This window comes from Dryobates pubescens, chromosome 31 (genome assembly GCF_014839835.1).
Source record: "Dryobates pubescens isolate bDryPub1 chromosome 31, bDryPub1.pri, whole genome shotgun sequence".
NCBI lineage: Eukaryota > Metazoa > Chordata > Aves > Piciformes > Picidae > Dryobates > Dryobates pubescens.
The window spans coordinates 4,731,597-4,751,829 of NC_071642.1; positions in this window are offsets into that span (position 1 = coordinate 4,731,597).

The following is a 20,233-nucleotide window of genomic DNA, read 5'->3' on the forward strand; positions in this document are numbered from 1 at the left end:
GCTCAGCAGTGCCCAGGGATGCCCCCAGGGGTCGTGGAGATGATGGCACTAGCCTGGGGACCTGCTGCTGTGCAGAGAGGGCATCTACCATGTGCACATCCACCATGGACACGAGCATGGTATCCACAAAGGACATGGGCATGGCATCCACCACAAGCATAGATGTGGTATTTACCATGGGCACAAGCAAAGCATCAGTCTTGGTCATGGGCACGGCATGGGCACGGACACCAAAGCAGCCACAGGAATGGAGGTGGCACCCACTACGGGCACAGATGCAGCTACCACTACCATTACACACATGGCATCGCTGCCTCCTCCCTGCCCTCCCCCTTCAAAGCTGGGCACCGAACCATTAAATTAACCCTTTCAAGCACGACTGAAGAGGGTGAATCCAACCCACTTCCCCCTCAGAGCCTGGGGCTGAGCCAGGGTGGGGGCAGAGGGGCTTTGCCCCCACTGCCAGCAATGGCCCCAGCAGTGGCAGACGCCCTGCGGGGCTGAGCCGCGGTGGCACTTTGCCGTGCCCCCATCCGTGTGCCAAGCTTCCTCCTCACTCCGCTCCGGCGCGGGAGAGACTGCGGCCGGGGAGGGGGACACGGGAAGAGGGGTGGGGGGCGGTGGAGGCCTTGCTGCGCTCCAGTGCTGCTGTCTGACATGATTTTGCTGATGGCGATTGGGAACGGGTTCGCTGCTCTCGCCCGTCGGATTCGCTCCTTCCTCCCGGCCTCCCTCCCTCCTCCGCGCCGCGCTCCGCATGGCTGGGCACGCAGACGGGACGCGGACCGACGTCTCGCCTCGCTCTTTGCAAGCTCCACTTCCAGCGAAGGCTTCTGCAAAGCACAGCTCAGGAGCAGCCCCTGACATCCCACCCTGGAACACACGTCTTTGACCGGCCCCGGTGGGGTGCAGCCCCAGCGCCGGCGGCGTGCGCGGCACGAGGCTGATGCCCGTCCCCGGAGGTCACTCCCGGGCACTGCCCGAAGGAGGTCACCCTCATTAGCCCCGTTTCACAGATGGGGAAACTGAGACCGGGAGCAACGCGGTGACTCTTCGGGGCGCGCAGGGTCCGGCTCCGGGGAGGTAGCCCCTCCCAAAAGGCGGTCGCCTGCTTGGCCCCGGTGGCCGCTCTTGGGATAGTCACGGCCGAGCCGTGCTGGAGTGAGAGCCACGATACTGCTCGAGTGCCCTGGCACAGCCCAAAACTCGGAGGTTACATAAGTGGCACCACGCCTGCCATGAGCAACGCGGGACCCACGCACCCGCTCCCTGCCACCGGCGCCTTAACCCTTTCTGTGCGGTGCCTAACCTTCAACCCCAGGCGTTGACATTGCCCAGGTAAGGTCCTGAGGGACTCAGCCCCACGGTTCTGGGGTCTCAGAGGTGACACCAGAGCAGGATTCTTCCATCTTGAGCAGAGCCTCATCCTGTGGACTTAGAGAGGTGCACACTGGGGTCTGGGTCCTGGCAAAGCCAGAACCCAGGTGCTGCTAGCTCACCAGTGGTGATGGCTGAGCCCTTGGCATAACATTTGAAACTGGCACATTTGGAGCAGCCTCCTCTCCCTTTGCCCAGGGCTGTTCTGGAGCTGGCAGCACTGGAGGTCATCAAACCTCCCCTAAAAAGCATCTCCCCCTCCATGTGCTGTGATGTGGAGTTCGGTGCCTCCCCACTTCCATCAAGGACCCTGACCCTGGCATCACCAGCACCATCCCCATGGGGGCAGAGCTGTCGCCCAGTGCCTGGGTGCTGTCAGAGCCAGGCTCGCTGCTGGGAGCTGCACCTGCCTGGGTGATGCCGGGAATGTGTCCAGCTTGGCTGGATCCAGCCCAGTGCAGGTGGCATCAGCAGACCTGGGCATCAGGGAGGAGACAACCGCTGGAAAGGCATAAGAAGCAAAAGCTCTGCCACCCTGCTGCCGTTCAGCCCTTCTCCTTCCCCTCCTCCCCGGCATGGCCTCACTGCTGACTCTTTGTGGTCAGGGCCAGGACAAAGGATGGGGCCCAGCTCGCCCGTGGGCACATTGGAGTGGCAAAGTGCAGCTGCGCTCTGCTGCCAGGATCGGCCCAGTCAGCCCCTGGCTGGCCTGGAGGCGAGCAGGAATTCGGGATGACACCACCACACCTTAATCGCTGTTTGCTCTCGCTCCCGCCCCACCCAGCCGGAGGGGAACCTCTCTGCCAGCCCAGCACTGCCCCTCGCCCAGCCTCACAGAGCTCCAAGCCCCCTCTGGGGCTGTGCCAGGCTGCCCCATCAGCCTGCCCCATGCCCCAGCACAGCCAGCTGGCAGTCGCCACCCCCACAGTGACTCTGCCGTGGGCTCCCCGCCGTGGGCACTGCCAGCTGGCTTTGCCTCACGGTGACTCAGATTCTCCTCGGGAATGGGTGACCTGCCCGGCGGGGAGCAGGGCACAGGCTCAACCTGCTGACAGGGGCCATGGCATCAGTGCCCCCAGACCTCGTCCTTGGGTGCCAATATGGCCCTCCGTGTGTGTGTGTGTGTGCCCTGTGCTAGCCCCTAGCCCCCGGGGCTGGGCAAGACTCCTACTCCCTAGTGCCAAACTGAGGGGTGGGTGAGGGCAGCAGGAACAGGGTGGCTGTGAGGAAGCCTTAAGGTGGCCTCCATGGCTGTGGGTTACACCACACACAGGGTCCAGGGCCACCGCTTGGTCCTCTCCATGGCATCAGTGCCACCCACTGCTGGAGCTCTCCAGCGGTGCAGGCTGGGGGTCCCTACACTGTGCTGGACAGGGATGGTGCCCTCAGACCAGGGGGACAAGACATGGCTTTGGTGCCTGTGCCAGCCCCAGCAGCTGGCTGGCTCTGGCATGGCGCTGGGCACGTGGCCCTGCTGGCACCGCATGAGTCACTGCCCCATGGCATCGTTATGCAAAGGCTGGCACAGGATGGTGTTGGGCCATGGTGTGGTTGTGGTGTGGGATTGTGGGCTGTGGTGTGAGGTTGTAGTGTGGGGCTGTGGTATGGTTGTGGTATGGGGCTGTGGTGTGTGGTTGTGGGGCTGTGGGCTGTGGTGTGGGGTTGTGGGGCTGAGATGCAGGTGTGTGGCAGGTGCAAAGCAAACCATGGAGAAGGGGGAAACTGAGGCAGCAGCAGCAAGGGTGCCCTCAGGTCCTGCAGCCTGCTCAGGGCTGTCCCTTTCCCCAGTGGAGCTGGGGAGGGGCTGCAGGGGTGAGCAGCAGGGCTGGTGTAAGCAGAGCCCCTGAGCTGGCCTGACCTGCTCATGTAAGATCTGCCTGGCACTTATGCAATGGCTGTGCCCAGCCCCGGGGGCATCCAGTGCCACAGCCACTGCCTGGCCCCGGGGGCACCCAGCGCCCTGCAGCACAATGGAGCTGACTGCAGCTGCGGCTGCATTGCTGCAGCGGCCAGGGCCAGGGGCATTTGGTGTCACCCTGCACCCTGGGGCAGAGTCCCAAGCAATTAGTGGCTGCTGAGCCTTCGTTAGGGGTCTAGAGGGGGCATGGACAAGCTGGACCACGGAGTGGGTTTTGGTGCCCATGGGGTAGGATGGAGCATTGCTTAACCACGCAGCTGGAGCGTGGCATGGCTGTCCCCATCCTTGTTTCCATCCCTATTCCCATCCTCATCTGTGTCCCTGTTCCCATCTCCATCCTGCCCTGTCCTCATTCCCATCTCCATCCCTGTTCCCATTTCCATCCCCATCCTTGTTCCCATCCCCATCCTTGTCCCTGTTGCCATTTCCATCCCTTCCCTATCTCCATTCCCATCACCATCCTCATCCCTGTTCCTATCGCTGCTGTCATCCCTGTTCCCATCCCCATTTCCACACCCATCCCCATCCCCACTCCCTTTTCCATCTGCATCCCTATCCCTGCTCCCATCCCCATCCCCACTCCCTTTTCCATCTGCATCTCCATCCCATCCCCATCCCCACTACCTTTTCCATCCCCATCTCCATCCCCACTCCCATCCCTATCCCCATTCCCTTTTCCATCCCCATTCCCTTTTGCATCCCCATCCCCACTCCCATCCCCATGCCTGCTCCCATCCCCATCCCTATCCCCGCTCCCATCCCCATCCCCACACGCCGGTGCGGCAGCGCTGCTCAAAGTAGGTCAGTGTGCCGAGGTGCCGGGCAACAGCGGGCAGCCGCAGCACCCGCCCCGGGGGGTTCTCTCTGGGGGAGCTCAGCCTCTACCCCATCCACCCCCACCCTCCCCTGAGCCCTGAGCCCTGCTAGATCCCCCCAGAGTCCCCGGGGAGGGGGCAAAGGTGGCATCTCCCAGGGCTGGGCGGCAGAGCCCTGGCACATCTCGCTGCACAAACGGCGCCTGAATAAAGGTGCCTGCAGGAGGGTCCTGGCCCCCTACAGTGCCCTCTGCTCCCTCCCTGCTGCCTCGGGGTGAGGCTCAGCCTTGCAGCGTGGGGGCTCCGAGGGGCTCCTCGGGTGGCTTCCCCCCACCCCGCAGTACTTGCCCCCCGGCTTGGGCATCCCTGCCCGCGCTCGCTGCTGGCCTGGGCACCGCTCGGCGCTGCCGAATCTCCAGCGTAATAATTAAGAGATAAACAGGAAGGAGGAAAGGGGCAGATTTCATATTCCACCCTGATCCCCGGGAGACAGATAAAAGCGGAGTGGGGGGACGCGAGGGGGCTTTTTTTCCCCCCTTGTTTCTGCTGAATCAAACATTTTTCCTCCTGCTTAGAAGATTTCCCTGCTCCCCCCCCCCAACCCCCCACCTCCCCTCCCGCCCCTTCCCCAGCTCCCTCCTTAATGAGGTTTCGCTGTAAAAGTCTCTGAGCCTCCACCGTGGCCTTGAGTTAATCTCCAGGCACCTTCAAAGCTGGGCTGTTCCTGCACACCCCCTCCCCTTCCCCCTCCCCCCCTTTTTTGCCTCCATCTTTTTGAACTTCCCAGACACAAACCTGCCGAATTTCATCTGATTCTGCTTCTCCCACGCCCGGCAGAGAGCCAGGGGGGACCTGAGGCATATTAGGAGGGGCACACGGCCCCCCAGGGCATGGGCATGGGATGGGGACACCCTGGGGGTGTCCCTCCAGCTGGAAGAGCAGCCTGTCTCTGTAGGGAATTTCCAAAGTGAGGTGAAATGGGGACATCTGGGGAGATTTTTGCCTCCAAAGTGGAACGTTGTGGAAAAAAAAGCAGCCCCTGGCTCAGCTGAGGTGGGGGCAGACCCCCCTTTGATGCGGGCAATGAGGGCTCCAGGACAGGTGACACTTAAGCATCACTGCTGGGGACAGGCAGAGGACCCGGGGTGGAGGTCTGCAGAGGCTGAGCTGGTCATAGAGCAGCCGTGTGGATGCTGAGACCTTGGCTGGGGACAGCTGTGGGAGCACCAGTGGAAGCTGTGGGGGCAGTAGCAGGAGGACCATGGCAGGAGGCTGGTGCTGCCTGAGGGTCCTGTCTTGGCTGCCCACTGGGAGCTCCTCCACGGGAACCAGCTGTATCCAGGGGAAGGGAGTTAGGAGCTGTTGCAGCCACGTTTGCAGCTCCTCAGTCCTGGCCAGCTCCAGACCCTCGATGACATTCCCGCTGCCGGCATGGGGTAGTCTTTAGAGCAGTCATCCGTCCCTGAGGGGCTTCTGGGCATCCTCACCACCACCCGACCCATCCACGTCCTGGGTGGGTTCTCATCCCTGACTGCAGTGAGTCCAAAACCCCAGAGAGGGGAGAAGAAGGAGGAGCTGAGAGCACCTGAGGAGTTTGAGCCTGGGGTGCTGCCCCCACCGAGCCGCGCTCGGGCTGTTGGCCACCGCTCGGCTTCCCCTTCCTGGGGCCAGTGGCCCCGGCTGCCCGCGGTGCCCATACCTGGGCGTCCTGCTCCAGAGCTGATCTGGAGGCTTTAGCACGAGTTAATCCCAACAATCCCTTAATTCCAGGGACCGAAATAGGAAAGATCAGTAGGTCAGTGGGAAAAGCTCTTGGCCAAAGTTAACACGTTAAGGCGGAGAGAGGGTGAGAGAAAGAGCAGGGGAGAGGAAAGTGCCCAGGGATCTGCTCCAGCCTCTCCCCTGGCCCAGGCTCAGGACACCTGCGTCCCACCGCGGAGCCACTTCGGGGGCAGTGCACACTGACGGGCCAGGGAGGGCTGGTAGCTCCCTGTCTGCCAGGGCTTGGGGAGGGAAGGGAGAGCTATCTCCCCCTCTCACCCCAAGAACCCAAGCCCAGCACTCGCTTCCCCGAGACGATTTCGCTGCGGTTTAAATCCCGGTCTCCAGAGGCGAAAGGTTGCGCATTAACGCGCAGTACCGCTGAGCGCCTCTAATTAGGGCTTGGCAGGCTCCCGCCGCAGCCCCGTAAGCACCTTTTTGGCTCCTGCTCTGGAAAAAGCCATGCCGGAGGACTTAGCTTTTAATACAGCCAAAGCCCAGGTGAGCCACCCTCCGCTGCCCGCGCCGCCTGCCCGGCACCCAACGGGACGGTCCCAGCCCTGCCTGTGGGTCCCAGCCCCAGCTCTGCGTTCTGGTCCTGGCTGTGGGTCCCAGCCCCAGCTCTGAGTTCCGGTCCTGGCTGTGGGTCCCAGCCCCAGCTGCAGGTCTATGTCCCAGTCCCAGCTCTGAGTCCTAGTCCTGGCTGTGGGTCCCAGCCCCAGCTCTGAGTCCAATATCTGGCTGTGGGTCCCAGCCCCAGCTGCAGGTCTATGTCCCAGTCCCAGCTCTGAGTTCCAGTCCTGGCTGTGGGTCCCCAACTCCAGCTCTGGTCCTAGCCTTGGATGCGAGTCCTTAGCCCCAGCTCTGGTCCCAGTACCAGCTGCAGGTCCCAGCTCCAGCTGCAGGTCCATGTCCCAGCCCAAACCCTGGGTCTTAGCCTTGGTTGTGGGTCCTTAACCCCAGCTGTGGTCCCAGCACCAGCTGTGGTTTCCCAGAACCAGTAGTGGGTTCCCAGCACTAATTGTGGGTCCCAGCCCAGGCTGCAGGTCCATGTCCCAGCCCCAGCTGCAGGTCCCAGTCCCGGTTGTGGGTCCCAGACCCAGCTGTGGGTCCCCAGCTCTGGCTGCACGTCCATGTCCTGGCCCTAGCTGTTTGTCTCAGCCCTGGTGTGGTTCCCAGACTCAGCTGCAGATCCCAGCACCGACTGTGGTTCCCGGTTGCAGGTCCCAGCCCTGGCTGCATGTCCCAGCCCCAGCTGCAGCCCTATGGGACTTCGCCAGGTGGCCTCAAGCAAGCCCTCCCCACCCCTTCCATGCTGATCCCGGTGCCGATGCATCCCGACGGGGAGCAGCCCAGGGCTTTTCCCTGCATCCCAGCTGCTTTGGGGCAATAATATCGCTCTGGGAGCAGTTTCCTTAAATCCATCTCTGTTACCACAAGCAGCTTAGCTCCAGAAACTCTCTTCCTCTCTGGTCTTTTAATACGATCCCAGCTTAGCAAAGCCCCAGGCTTAGCCGCTGCCCCTGCAGTGCAAGTGAGGAGAGGAGAATTAAACAAATATGAAAGCAGAAAACAAAAGGCTCTGCTTGATTTAAGCAGCCTGGAGAGGGGGGCAGGGTGGCCCAGCCCTCCCCAGGGAGAGCTGCTGGGGTTACCTGCCCAAGGGGGTGCTTGGCCAGGTGATGCATCCCCTTGGGGTGCCTCGTTTTTATGGGTCAGTGGGTCAGGGATGTGCTGGTGCTTTCAGCCACAGGTCCTGCTGCTGAGGACCCAAGGGAGCCTGGCTCAGGGACACGCTCACCCTGAAGGTGCCCTGAGCCCCTGGCTGTGCTTTTTGGTGGCAAATCTTCCCATTTTGCAGAGTTTTCATAGATTCATAGAATGGTTTGGGTTGGAAGGGACCTTAAACATCAATGCAGCTCCAACCCCTTCTACCCTTCAAGGCCTCATCCAACCTGGCCTTGAACAACCCTAAGGAGAGGACATCCACAACCTCCCTGGGCATCCTGTTCCTGTGTCTCCCCACCCTCGTTGTCAAGAATCTCATCTTGGGCTGTGCCAGAACCAGCAAGCAGCTTTGAGGAGAGCAGTGCCCTTTGCAGAGTCATCATCACACCAAAAAGTGGAGCTTCTCCACCTCACCCACCATGCTGGCACCTAGGATGGTGCTCCCCAGGCAACTAGTGACAGGACAAGAGGGCATGGTATGAAACTGTGCCAGGGGAGGGTTAGGTTGGATATTAGGAAGCACTTCCTCACAGAAAGGGTTGATTAGGCACTGGGATGGACTGCCCAGGGAGGTGGTGGAGTCATCATCACTGGAGGTCTTCAAGAAAAGGTTGGATGTGGAACTTGGTGGCATGGTTTAGACCTGGGGCTCTTCAGTCTGGGGAAGAGAAGACTGAGAGGGGATTTAATAAATGTTTATAAATCTCTGAGGGCTGGGGGTCAGGAGGGAGGGGACAGGGACAGGCTCTGCTCAGCTGCACCCTGGGATAGGACAAGGAGCAATGGATGTAAACTCCAGCACAGGAGGTTCCACCTCAACATGAGGAGGAACTTCTCTGTGAGGGTGCTGGAGCCCTGGAGCAGGCTGCCCAGGGAGGTTGTGGGGTCTCCTTCTCTGGAGACTTTCAAGACCCATCTGGATGTGTTCCTGTGTGACCTGTGCTGGTTTCTCTGGTCCTGCTCTGGCTAGGAGTTGGACTTGATGATCTCCAGAGGTCCCTTCCAACCCCTGACACCCTGTGAACCTGTGATGTGGTGGTGTTAGGTCGTAGGCTTGGACTTGCTGATCTCAGAGGTCTTTTCCAGCCTCAACAATTCTGTGACTCTGTGCTTCCCAGCCGCTGGGCAGCCCGAGCTCCCCAAAGCCACGCCGAGCCTCGCCGACGAGCTGGAGGTTGTGGCTCATCCTCTGGGCTCCTGGCAAGCTTGGCTGGCTCCTATCGGCAGCTCCGTGGCTCGCTCACCTTGGACTCCGCTCCCGGCACTGCCCTGGGTTGCTGGGGAGACAAGGGGCTGTTTATTTACCGTCAGGGCTGCGATAAGGAGTGTGAAAGGGGAGGCGGCCGCATGGTGTCCAATGTGCCTGACCCACTTTCCAGCGCCCGGGCATCGGCTCTCGCCCTCGGCGATTGGATTGCAAGCGCCTGCGAACGCCCCGCTGCTCACCACCGCAGCTGCTGTGCCACCACGCCTTGGGGAGGGGGGAGCTGCTGAACCCCCTCCCGACCCTTTTATTTGTCCAGGCGGGATGAGAATGAAGGGGAAGCATCCCCGGGGCTCCTCCGTGGGGCGCGATGGGCACAGCCCCCGACGTGAAGCCGGCTGGGGTGGGCTCCTCTGAGCCGCCCTCTCCGCCTCCGCGGAGAGGGCGGCTCAGAGGAGCCCACCCCAGCCGGAGAGGGCGGCTCAGAGGAGCCCACCCCAGCCGGGAGCTGGCACAGTGGCCCAGATCTGCCATTCCGCATGGTTGCCCTGGCTCTCCCCGGGGCCGGGCGCCGGCAGGCAGGGCTCTCGCTCCGCTCCTCGCCCCGCCGCCCGCTAATCCGACATGACTCTTCCATTAAGAGCCGAGAATGCTGGCAAAGAGCTTTTCGGTGTAGGAATTAACTCCTTCTCCCACCCTGCCCAGCTCCCAGACCTGGAGAGGCAGCCCCGGCTCCATCACCGGCATGGCTTGGGGGCTGTGGGATTAGGGGGGAGTTCCTCCCCTCCCTTGTCACTCCCCCCCCCCCCCCGGCTTGGGGATGGGTTCCCCATGGGAATTCGTTCGGGTGTGCATCTCCCATCCCCCTCCTCTGAAGATGCAGGATGAGAGCAGAGAGCCGGGGTTGCCATGCTGGAGGGTGCCAGAGGGGCAGGAGGTTGGCACTGGGTGCCCCAGCTCGGCTACCCTTGGCCCCAGCTCAGCAAACCCTGGCCCCAGCTCAGCAAACCCTGGCCTCAGCTCAGCCACCCCTGGCCCTAGCTCAGCAATCCCTGGCCCCAGCTCGGCCACCCCTGGCCCAGCTCGGCCATCCCCGACCCCAGCTGCAGCTCCTGCGGCTCCCCTCATTGATCTCCCCTCCCGCTGTTAATTATCGGCTCCAATCGAGCCCGATGGGAGCCGTGGCTCCTGCAAAGCGCCTGTCTCTGTTCTGACCAAGGGGTGCTGGGGCTGCTGGTGAGGAGGTAGGACCCAAATGAGCCTGGAGAGCTTGGGGCAGGTGGGGGTTTGGGCTGAGCATCCCGGCTAGAGGGTGCTCCCCGAGCAGGGGGACCTGGGCTATGGTAGGGACAGAGGACAGCTGGGTGAGCCCCAGTCAGCAGCCAGCACATGGCCCCTGCACAAGGGCAGGAGTGTCCCAGCTCGGGGGTGTCAGCATCTCACATCCAGTGTGGTGCTGGGTGGGGGGTGGTGGCTCTGCTGGCAGCAGCTCCAGCAGCACAGCAGTGTGAGGTCTAAACACAGTGTGAGGTCCTCTCCTTGGGCCCAGCCCCTGCCCCAAGGACAGCCACTGTCCTGCGTTGGAGTAGAGCTGTCCCTCCTGCCCCTGCTCCCCTGCAGATGTTCAGGGGAGGTGGCAATGGTCCTCAGTCCCCTACTCCAAGGACAGAGGGGAGGCAAAGCTGATCCTGCCTGAGCCTGATGGGGAGAGCACCCACATCCAACCTCCTCCTGCTTCTTCTTTTGATGAAAAAAGTGATGTAAATGTCTTCCTTGGCCACCTGCCCAGCAGCAGAGATTGGTGGAGGTCAGGATGCAAGCTGGATTCCATTCTTCTCTCTGTGGTCCTGAGAGGTGGCTACAACTCACTGCAAAACACCCAGAAGGAAAGATCATCCCCAGGGTATCATCACCACCACATCCCTGTCCCTCAGGGGTTTGTGCTGGGACCAGTGCTGCTTAGCATCCTCAGACACAGCAGGATTGAGGCACCCTCACCAAGTCTGCAGATGACAGCAAGCTGAGTGGTGCAGCTGACACAGCTGAGGGATCCAGCCAGAGGGACCTGGACAACCTGGAGAAGTGGCTGAGAGAGTTGGGCTTGAGCAGCCTGGAGAGGAGAAGGCTCCAGGGAGGCCTTCTGGTGGCCTTGCAGTGCTTGAAGGGCTGAGCAGAAAGCTGGGGACAGACTTTGGAGCAGGGCCTGTTGGGACAGGCCAAGGGGGGATGGTTTGGAACTGCAAGAAGGAGATTCAGAGTGGAGAGAAGGGAGAAATGTTTGACCCTGAGGGTGGGGAGAGCCTGTCCCAGGCTGCCCAGAGAGTTGGGAGCTGCCCCATCCCTGGCACCATTGCAGGTCAGGTTGTTTGGGGCTGTGAGCAACCTGCTCTGGCTGGGGATGTCCCTGCTGGCTGCTGGGGGTTGGACTGGATGAGCTTTCAAGGTCCCTTCCTACCCAAACTATTTTGTGACTCTGATCACCTCCCCCATCACTGTGACCTTGTCACAGGCTGGTCACAAGGTCTGGGGACCTTGTGCTCACCTGGGGATGGCTCAGGTTGGATCAGTTCTGGCTCTGAGAGGATGGGATGCACCCATGGAGCTGGTCTGGATCCCAGCCACCTCCTCACTGGCCTTCACCTCCCATGTAACCACACATCCCTGAGAAAGGAATGTCCAGTGTTGGGGACAGCCCTGCCATGGCCAGAGAGGACAGCAGAGAGGCAGCTGCTGTCCCTGTCCCTTGCAGTGACCCCAGGATAGCCCAACCTGAGGCTTGGAGGGCACTCCAGGCCACCCACCCAGTGCTGTGGTGGGACCTGGGCTGGGGCACATCCACTGGCAGCAGTTTGGGAGCCCTCCAGCCCTGCACCTAGGCTCTGCCATTCGTCTGGAGCCAGGAGATGCCCAGAAGGACACATCCACCTTGGGCAGGGGTCCCAGCACCCCTAGGTTATTTTGGTGGAGCTCTGGCTGTCATCATCACCCTCTCTGCACCCAGGATGGCTCAGACTTTGCAGCAGGGTGGGGATGCAGCAGCAGTGGAGGAAACCCCCCCCTGAAATCCTGTCACGGAGCCACCCATGAAATATTCAGCCTGCTGAGCATGGTTCCTGCCCTGCTGAGGAGAGCACCATCAATATTGCAGGTGGACATTAAAGTTTCACAGCTGCCAGCCTCCAGCACGGCCCCATGGACACTGTCTCCACAGGAAGCCCCTCCACCAGGTCGGGTCACACCTCCACCGGGCTCCAGTGACCTCTTTCCCTCTGCTTCACCCCCACAATGGTGGTGGTGGTGATAGGCTTGGCCCCTAAAGTGGACCAAGAGCAACCAACTGGCTTGAAGCTCCCTGCTATGTCCAAATGATCATAGAAGCTTAGAGTGGTTGGGGTTGGAAGGAACCTCTGGAGATCATCCTGTCCAACCCCCACCCTGCTAAAGCAGAGCACCCAGGGCAGGGCACACAGGAACACATCCAGGTGGATCTTGAAAGTCTCCAGAGGAGACTCCACAGCCTCTCTGGGCAGCCAGTTTTATCTGATTTTGAGGTGGAACTTCCTGGGTTCTGGTTTACATCCATTGCCCACCACAGGGCACCACTGGAAAGAGTGGAGTGCCCAGCCTGGCACCTTCTTGCCCCCCACCCCTCAGATATTGACAGACGTTGATCAGATTCCCTCTCAGCCTTCTCCTCTCCAGACTAACCAGCCCCAGGGCTCTCAGCCTTTCCTCCTCACACAGATGTTGCAGTCCCTTCATCATCCTCATAGCCTCCCTTGGACACTCTACTAGTTCCCTGTTCCTTCTGAACTGGGGAGCCCAGAACTGGACCCAAGACACCAGAAGTGGTCTCACAAGGGCAGTGTAGAGGGGGAGGAGAACCTCCCTTGACCTGCTGGCCACACTCTTCTTCACCCCCCCAGGAGACCTTTGGCCTTCTTGGCCACAAGAACACATGAATGGAGCAGCACAGCTCAAGGCAGAGCTGTGGGAGGTGCAAGACCCTGGGGACAAGCAGAGGTTTTGGCCACCCCAAAGCTCAGCCATGCTTCCTGCTGCCCTAACAGGACAGGATGCAAAAGCTGGGGGCTGCTCAGGCTGGAGAAGAGAAGTCTCCAGGGAGACCTCAGAACAGCTTTCCAGGACCTGAAGGGGCTTCAGGAGAGCTGGGGAGGGACTTCTGACAAGGACTAGGAGTGCCAGGATGAGGGACAATGGCTTTGAGCTGGGAGAGGGGAGACAGAGACTGGAGATGAGGAAGAAACACTTGCCAGTGAGGGTGGGGAGACACTGGCACAGGTTGTCCAGGGAGGGCTACCCCCTCCCTGGAGGTGTTCAAAGCCAGGCTGGATGAGGCCTTGAGGCACCTGTGCCAGTGGGAGGTATCCCTGCCCACAGCTGGGGGGTTGGACCTGGATGACCTTTAAGGCCCCTTCCAACCCAACCCCTTCTGTGCTTCCATGAACAGCAGCGTGGCCTCGCTGCTCCACAGCCTTCCTGCCACAGGGAGACATTTGGAGCTCTTGGAAGCATCTCAGAAGGTTTCATCCCCCCCATGCCATGAGCTTTCCAGGTCAGTCCCCAGCAGCAGGGACTGTTGCCTCCTCCTCCTCCTGCTCTCATAACTCCGCTCTTCCCATGTTTACATAACAGTGATGTCTCCTGCGGCCCCGGGGGAGAGAATTGGCCCGGGGGGAGAAATAATGAGGATAATTCAAGTCATTTGGGAAGATGAGGTTTGTGAGGTGCCCAGCATCTTCCACCTTTTACATGTTGTCTCTAATCATCCTCAATCTTGGATGGCCATTGATGGAGCTCGTTGCTGTGGCGACGGATGAATAGCCCTGGGATTGTACCATGCCAAAAAAGTGCCTTCCTTCCATCACAACAACAACAACAACAAAAATATCATTTTGTTCAGGAAATTAAGCAGTTTGCAACCAAATAGCAGCAGCTGAAAGGGCTCCCCGTGTCCCTTCTTCCCTCCTGGCTCCCACGGCCGCCTTCGGGCTCGTCAGGAGCGCGCCCGGCGCCCCGGAGAGCCCTTTGTGTGCACCGGACAAGGAGAAGGTGGTAATTGCAAAGGGGGTTTCTAACCCACTGAGCCTCTTCAAAGGGCTTTGTGGCACCAGCCTGGCTCCTCTCTTCCTCCCCAGATGTGTGTCATGCCGGCAGGCGGCATGGGGGGCTGCGGCCAGGGGCTGGAGCAGCACTGGGTTAATGTGTTACCGGCCAAGGGTGGGCCAGGGGAGAGCTGTGGATGGTTCGCATCCCCACTCCCCCCTCCTTCCCCCCATCCCCCAGAACATCCTTCCCTCTGAGCTGGAGAATGGGATTTGAGGGGTGGCTAAGGGTTGGGTGGTTGCATCCAGAGGGCAGTGGTCAATGGCTCAGTGTTCAGATGGAGACTGGTGACAAGTGGTGTCCCTCAGGGGTTTGCACTGGGACCAGTGCTGTTGGACATCCTCCTCAATGACACACTGGCATCAGGTGCACCCTCAGTAGGTTTGCAGATGGCACCAAGCCTGAGTGCTGCTGTTGGCACACCTGAGGGATGGGGACCTGGACAAGCTGGAGAAGTGGGACCAGGTGAGCCTCATGAGGTTACCAACATGGCCAAGGGCAAGGTCCTGCAGCTGGGTTGGGGCAACTCCCAGTATCAATCCAGGCTGGGGGGTGAAGGGCTGCAGAGCAGCCCTGGGGAGAAGGCACTGGGGATGCTGGGGGTGCAGCTGAGCCAGCACCAAGCTCTGCCAGTCCAGCCCAAGCCCTGTCCTGAGCCCCAGCAGTCAGGGCAGCAGGGGCAGGGAGGGGATTTTTGGTCCAGAGGAGGCCACAACAATGCTGGCAGGGTTGGAAACCCTCTGCTGTGAGGCCAGGCTGAGAGTTGGGCTTGGGCAGCCTGCAGAGGAGAAGGCTCCAGGGAGACTTTCTGGTGGCCTTGCAGTGCTTCAAGGGCTGAGCAGAAAGCTGGGGACAGACTTTAGAGCAGGGCCTGTTGGGACAGGCCAAGGGGGGATGGTTTGAAACTGAAAGAGGGAGACTGAGAGGGGAGAGAAGGGAGAAATGTTTGACCCTGAGGGTGGGGAGAGGTTGCCACCAGAGAGCTGGGAGCTGCCCCATGCCTGGCACCATTGCAGGTCAGGTTGTTTGGGGCTGTGAGCAGCCTGCTCTGGCTGGGGATGTCCCTGCTGGCTGCAGGGAGTTGGACTGGATGAGCTTTGAAGGTCCCTTCCCACCCATCCCAGCCTGTGAGTCTGTGATTCCATGACCAGAGCAGGGGCTGGGCGCAGTGAGACAGGGAGGTGGTGATGGCCATGGAGGTGGCAGGGTGCTGGGGCTCAGATTCTGCTCCTTTCCTGGGGCAGTGGCAATGCTCCAGGGTGAGAGCTGGCACAGGGCTCTCACTGCTGCCAGCTTGGGTGGCTTTCTGTTCAAGGTCCTTCCCAGACTCCACATGGCCCTTCCTTCCCACCAGTCTGGGAGCATCTCCTGGGCTGGCTGCTGGATCTGCTGCTGCTGAGCTGTGCTGCTGGGCAGTGGGGAGCTCATCCCTAGGGATAAGGCTGGGACTGGGTGTGTGTGGGGGGTTTGGGTTCTGCTCAACCAGGGATCAATCCTGGCTTTGAGTTTGCCCCTAGGGATGGAGACATCTGACCCTTCCCAGTGCTGGAGACCATGCACAAAGCTCCTGCTGCATCCCAGGGCTCCCCAAGCCGAGGGTACTGCCCATGTGCAGTCCATGTTCCCCCTCTGGGCACACATTTTGAGAGGGGGGTCTGGTCTCTGCTGCCCTCTTCAGTGCTGCCAACCACTGCCCACCAATGAAGGGATGTAAGCAGCCTCACTGTGAGCTGTGTGACCTTGAGCTTCACCCTGCCAGAGCATCGGGAACCAAATTCCCATGAGACCAGCATCCAGCTGGCAGCCTGGGAGAGCCCTGGGGTGCAGCAGGGCTGGAGCCAGCCCCTGTGTATTGAGGAGGAGGAGGGAGAAGGAGGGATGGATGTGAGGGGAGAGAAGGAGGGGTGAATATGAGGAGGGAGAAGGAGGGATGGGTGTGAGGAGGGAGAAGGAGGGATGGACTTGAGGGGGGAACACATTTTATGGATGTCCCTAAGGATGAGAAATGAGCCAAATTCCTGCAGCTCTTCAGGCAGAAGCCGCTGGGCAGAGCTTTGCCAGCCACCCCCAGGGCCCTCCACCCTGCCTGGGCTTGGGGAGAGCCAGATGGAAGCACATCTTGGCTGCAGCAGGAGAAGGGAGCAGACTGGGAGATTAACTCAGGGAGGAAAACAAGCTGAGCAGAGGCTGCTGGGCAGAGGCTGCTGAGCAGAGGGTGCTGGGCAGAGGGTGCTGGGCAGAGACTGCTGGGCAGAAGCTGCTGGGCAGAGACTGCTGGGCAGAGACTGCTGGGCAGAAGCTGCTGGGCAGAAGCTGCTGGGCAGAGACTGCTGGACAGAGACTGCTGGGCAGAGACTGCTGGGCAGAGACTGCTGGGCAGGGGCTGCTGGACAGAGACTGCTGGGCAGGGGCTGCTGGACAGAGGGTGCTGGGCAGAGGGTTTGGGCAGAGACTTCTGGGCAGAGACTGCTGGGCAGAGGGTGATGAGCAGAAACTGCTGGGCAGAGGCTGCTGGGCAGAGGCTGCTGAGCAGAAACTGCTGGGCAGAGGCTGCTGGGCAGAGGCTGCTGAGCAGAAACTGCTGGGCAGAGGGTGCTGGGCAGAAGCTGCTGGGCAGAGACTGCTGGGCAGAGGGTGCTGAGCAGAAACTGCTGGGCAGAGGGTGTTGGGCAGAGGGTGCCGAGCAGATGCTGCCGAACTGGGGCCGGCCGTGCCCGCCCGGCTGTGCCCACTCTCCCGTGCCACCCGCGGGCACAGGCCTGCCGGCCTCGCGTGCATGCAGGGGGCTGGGGGCGGCTGTGCTGGGCTGAGCCCTTCGTCTGGCAGCAGATTGGAGCTGTGTCCTCAGCCTTTAATTGCACTGCTTTGATAATGCCGATAATTGGCTGCAAATCGATGCCGCTTCGCTCCTGCTTCTCCCACCCAGGCTGGCCCCGGCGCTCCCTCCCCGCACGCCCTGCTCCCATTAGTGAGTGACATTTAGATGGCTCTGCCACGGCCATTAGGTAACCCAGGCGGAGAAGATGCCGAGGAGAAGGCTGAGGCAGGCAGGCAGAGATGGAGGCAGCTCCTCTCCCCGCTGCCACGGCTCCGGGGCAGATGGAGATGATGGCAGTGACAGCAGGGGGTGAGCGCAGCGCTGCCGGCTGGGTCGAGGTGGATGAGAGCCGGCTGAAGGGCAGAGCTCAGAGGGTTGTGAGCAGTGCTGCAGCCCAGTTAGGGGTCTGGAGCTTGCAGAATTCCCCCAAAAGTCCGGGCTGGGGCCAGACTTGTTCAACATCTTCCCCAACGCCCTGGGTGAAGGAACAGAGTGTACTCAGCAGTGTGCCTGACGGGACCGAACTGGGAGGAGTGGCTGACACCTCCGCAGGCTCTGCTGTCATTGAGAGGGACCTGGACAGGCTGGAGAGCTGGGGGAGGGAAACCTCACAATGCTCAGCCAGGGCAAGCATGCGGTGCTGCAACCCGGGGAGGAGCAACCCCCTGCAGCAGGACAGGTGAGGGGGGACCTGCTGGGAAGCAGCTCTCCGGAGGAGGCTCTGGGAGTGATGGTGGACAACAAGCTGCCCATGAGCCAGCAGTGTGGCCAAGAAGGACAATGGTCTGCTGGGAGCATTAGGACGAGTGTGACCAAAGGAGGTTCTCTTCACTCTCTACTCTGCCCTGGTGAGGCCACCTGTGAAGTACTGGGTCCAGTTCTGGGCTCCCCAGCTCCAGAGAGCCAGGGAGAGAGACCAGTGGAGACTACAAAGCTGCTGAGGGTCCTGGAGCAGCTCTGTGAGGAGCAAAGGCTGAGAGCCCTGAGGCTGAGAGCCTGCAGAAGAGCAGCCCCAGAGGGGAGCTGAGCAATGCTCAGCAAGAGCTAAAGGAGCTGTTGGGGGCAAGAGGCTGGGGCCAGACTCTGCTCAGTGGTGCCCAGGGACAGGCCAAGGAGCAAGGGGCACAAACTGAAACCCAGGAGGTTCCATCTGAGCAGGAGGAGAAAGTTGTTTGGTGTGAGGCTGCTGGAGGCCTGGAGCAGGCTGCCCAGAGAGGTTGTGGAGTTTCCTTGTGTGGAGAGCTTCCAACCCCCCCCTGGCCATTGTGCTCCTGGGCAGGCTGCTGTGGGAGCCCTGCTGGAGCAGGGGGTTGGGCTGGGTGATCTCCAGAGCTCCCTTCCAACCCCCCCATGCTGGGATTCTAGGATTGTGATAAGCAGAGATCAAGCAGGGGGAAGGACAAACCCAGGCTGTGTCAGCCAGGAGCTCGCTGCAGCTTTGGCTCTAAACCTTTTGCTGGAGCATCGTTGGGACCTTGGATCTTCACAGCCCTGCTGGTAGCCCTGCCCTGCTGCCTGTGCCCCACCACCCCACTTGCCCCATGTCCCTCAGCAAGGTATTCCCTGCTCCTGCTGTGCTGCCCCAGCTGCAGGTGGGACCTCAGGAGCTGTGAAGCTCCTGGTCGAGTTGTGAGCACCCTTGCAGAGCATCCCCTGCACTTCACCAGCTCAGCTGGGTCTGGGTGGGCTCTGCCCCCCGAAAAGCCAACCTGACCCCCCTTCCTGTCCCAATGGGTAAAGCTAAAGAGCCTGGGAAGAAGGATGGCAGCTCTGGGGAGCATGGAGAGCCCCCAGGGGTCAGGGGCACCCTGGGCTGGGTCTCGTTGCCCCAGAGCCCCTTGCCCATGTTACCCAAGGGTCCCTCATTAACTAAGTGGCTCTCCTTAGCCCGCTGACCCTCGTGGGGCTCCAGTGCCTAGAGGGTCCCACTCTGCTCTGCTGGAGCCTGGGCCGGCAGTGAGCGCTGGGTGCCAGGGCCATGGGCAGGGGGCTGCGGGGGGGAAAGGACACTGCGGCACCATCGTGTGGGGGCCTGGTGCCACCTGGTGGCCAGGTCCGGCATGTGCAGGTCTCGCCGGTGCTGGCGCTCGGGTACCAGGGATGCTCGGGGAGCTGGGGGTGCTCGGGGAGCTGGGGGTGCTCGGCCATCACCTGCCCGGCCCCTCAGCTGAGGTCTTTTCCCATACCAGGCACTGCAGATGAAACCAAACTGCACCACCGGGTGCTCGAGATGACCCTGAGAGCTGCCCTGAGAGCAGAGCCTTGTCCGTGTTACGACCAAAGACAAGGAGAAACCCTGCATCCAGAGGTTGCTCAGGGCCAACACACAAAGTTTGTTCTAGACCCCAAGACCAGGGTGACACCCGAGCAGAGCTCGGTGGTGGGTTCCCAGCGGTTTTGTTTGTGGGTGTTCCCAAAGCCCCAGAAAGGCTGGACAAGGGGCATTTTGTCCTTTGGTGATCTGCCCTGGGCACCCTCTGAGAGTGGACCCTGGGCACAGACCCCAGCCCTGGACCAAGTAGAATTGGACCAGAGAGAAGGAAGACATTTTTGACCCTGAGAGAGGTGAGAGCCTGTCCCAGGCTGCCCAGAGAGGTGGGAACTGCTCCGTCCCTGGTACCATTGCAGGTCAGGTTGGGGCTCTGAGCAACCTGCTCTGGTTGGGGATGTCCCTGCTGACTGCGGGGGGTTGGACTGGGTGAGATTTAAAGGTTCCTTCTCAAAAAAAACAGTCTGTGACTCTATTCTATGACCCTAGGCACAAAGCCCAGACCCAGGCACACAGACTTAAGAGGTGAATCAGTCCAGTGAGGAGCTGGGTCACGGCAACATCTGAGCAACGGCTCAGCCCCCTTCCTACAGCTGGGTCTGACTCTTTCCCAGCCCCTCCAGCAGGGTGTCCTGGATTCTCTTTCTACAGGGAAGTCTGGCTGAGTCCCAACCCTTACACCCACAGAGGGGTCTCAAGCCCTCAGCTACAGATGAGGCAAACATCTACCCTAGCCCCTAGAGCTGGGAGGGGGTCCCAGCCCCTTGCCCTATACCCCAGCCCCCATAGCTGGGAGGGGGTCCCAGCCCCTTGCCCTATACCCCAGCCCCTATTGCTGGGAGGGGGTCCCAGCCCCTTGCCCTATACCCCAGCCCCTATTGCTGGGAGGGGGTCCCAGCCCCTTGCCCTATACCCCAGCCCCCATAGCTGGGAGGGGGTCCCAGCCCCTTGCCCTATACCCCAGCCCCTATCGCTGGGAGGGGGTCCCAGCCCCTTGCCCTATACCCCAGCCCCTATCGCTGGGAGGGGGTCCCAGCCCCTTGCCCTATACCCCAGCCCCCATAGCTGGAAGGGGGTCCCAGCCCCTTGCCCTATACCCCAGCCCCCATAGCTGGGAGGGGGTCCCAGCCCCTTGCCCTGTACCCCAGCCCCTATCGCTGGGAGGGGGTCCCAGCCCCTTGCCCTATACCCCAGCCCCCATAGCTGGGAGGGGGTC